The sequence below is a fragment of the Gallus gallus genome, chromosome Z, assembly GCF_016699485.2.
Source record: "Gallus gallus isolate bGalGal1 chromosome Z, bGalGal1.mat.broiler.GRCg7b, whole genome shotgun sequence".
In the NCBI taxonomy this organism is placed as follows: domain Eukaryota; kingdom Metazoa; phylum Chordata; class Aves; order Galliformes; family Phasianidae; genus Gallus; species Gallus gallus.
The window spans coordinates 77,534,678-77,536,383 of NC_052572.1; the positions used below are offsets into that span (position 1 = coordinate 77,534,678).

The window sequence follows — 1,706 nt, forward strand, 5'->3', positions numbered from 1 at the left end:
TCTTAGCACGGCTTTCCTGAGTTTGGAGGAGTTTCCCTCTGTTTTCTTCGTCTTCACCCCCACCGCCCCCCACTTCTCATGTCGTGTTCTTCCCCCGTCATCCCGACAGAGCACTGACCGCCAGCGATTGCGCCGCGGGCCGCATCGATCCCGTCCAAGTTCTTTCCGCGGTCTCTGCCGCCACCTCGTGGCCAATGCGCGGAACTGCCGCTGTCCGCTGCTCAGTCCTGCAGGCGGCACAACGCGTGCGCGTAGGAATGCGGAAGTGGCTTCGTGACCGCTCTGTGCAGCTCATCCGCCGCTCTCTATTGTGATTAGTCCTCCAGGTCACAGCGAGCATGCGCCCGACGACTCCAAACCAGCAACTGTTGCTCCTAAGCGCTACGCGTGCGGGCGAGCTGCCGGTTCTCGGACCGCCGGCTCAGCGATCTCCTCCTTCTAAACCAGGCTGCCCCTCATCTATTTCCACGGCGGCACCGAACGTACGCGGCCGCCATTCCGCCGATCGGCCACGCGGGGGCGCCAGAGACCGCGGAAACACGTACCATCGTGCAGCTGAAACACAAACATCTGCCGTTCACTTGTGTGAACCTCTGTGTATGTATACTCTTTTGTACAGACTGCTGCTGGCCTGCTTGTGTTCAAAGAATTTCCACTGAAGTGGACTAAATATTTCTGTGGAATTCTATGCTTTTTTTTTTTTTTTTTTCTTTTTTTTGGCCTTGATCACCTGAATGAAATGAATGAAGTGATGTGGGGAGTTCACGTACAATCAAATGTGAAAGACTATGAGAGTGGGAGACCTATTTGGAAAGTAACAAGAAGGGGAGGGAGAACACGTCTGGTAGTAATAGCTTGGTGATGTTAAGTTGGTATAAATTAAGTGGGACGCACTGATGTGTGCTGTATTCCTACCCACATCAACTTGGGTAGAATCTATTCAGTGTAACGTCGCTACACTTGCCATATTATGCTCCTTTAGGAGCGTGCTGTGTAGAGGAATATGGGTAAAATGTCAGTGGGGGTACCTTCAGAACTACCACTACGTCAGTGACATTTGATGTTTTCCAAAGCATGAATCTTGTCCACACACAGTGCTTCTGTAAATGTTGGTATGGGTAAGTCTTGCAGTTCTTCTTTGCTCCGAATGCAGGTGCTATTATTAGCAAGGATTTTGTGCTTTGTTTTAAGCAGAAAATGTTCAGGAATGCGTTAACTGTTGACTTGTCGTGGTTTTAATTGTCTGAGTGTGTTCTTTTTTAGGATGGCATCGTTGCAGGATGTGCCCCGTGCCCACCAGAGGGAGTATGAGAAACACGTGGAGAGCGTTGACAGTCCAAAGATAACTGCCCAGGAATGAGAGAAGCCTTCAGATGCTGCTATGAATTACAGGTTCTACAGGGGCATGAGAACATACCTAGAGAACTTAGTAAACTGTTTCAATGAAGAAGTACGCGTGTTTTCCTTCCCTTCGCTGCCACCCATTTCTTTAAGATGACGAACCTGCATTTTTTCCAGGCAAAAATGAGATTTCTTATTTGGAATTGATGATGAGAGATGACCAGTTATGAGTCAATTCTATCAGAAACTTGAGTGTCACAGGAAACAAAGGAGGAACAGACCACCCCTCACAGTAACCTAAAATGATTAAGGTAGGATATGTACGCTGGCTTGAGCTGTGGGCTCACCTGGGTTGTGATGGAGAA

General features: G+C 48.9%; 1 long non-coding RNA gene across 1 annotated transcript; it reads left to right on the forward strand.

The window, feature by feature from the left end:
- Positions 1–537: 537 nt before the first annotated feature.
- On the forward strand, positions 538–1,393 carry LOC121108410. The gene is made up of 2 exons (XR_005842915.1): positions 538–597; positions 1,264–1,393. It is a non-coding gene; the product is annotated as an uncharacterized LOC121108410 (long non-coding RNA).
- The last annotated feature ends 313 nt before the right edge of the window (positions 1,394–1,706 follow it).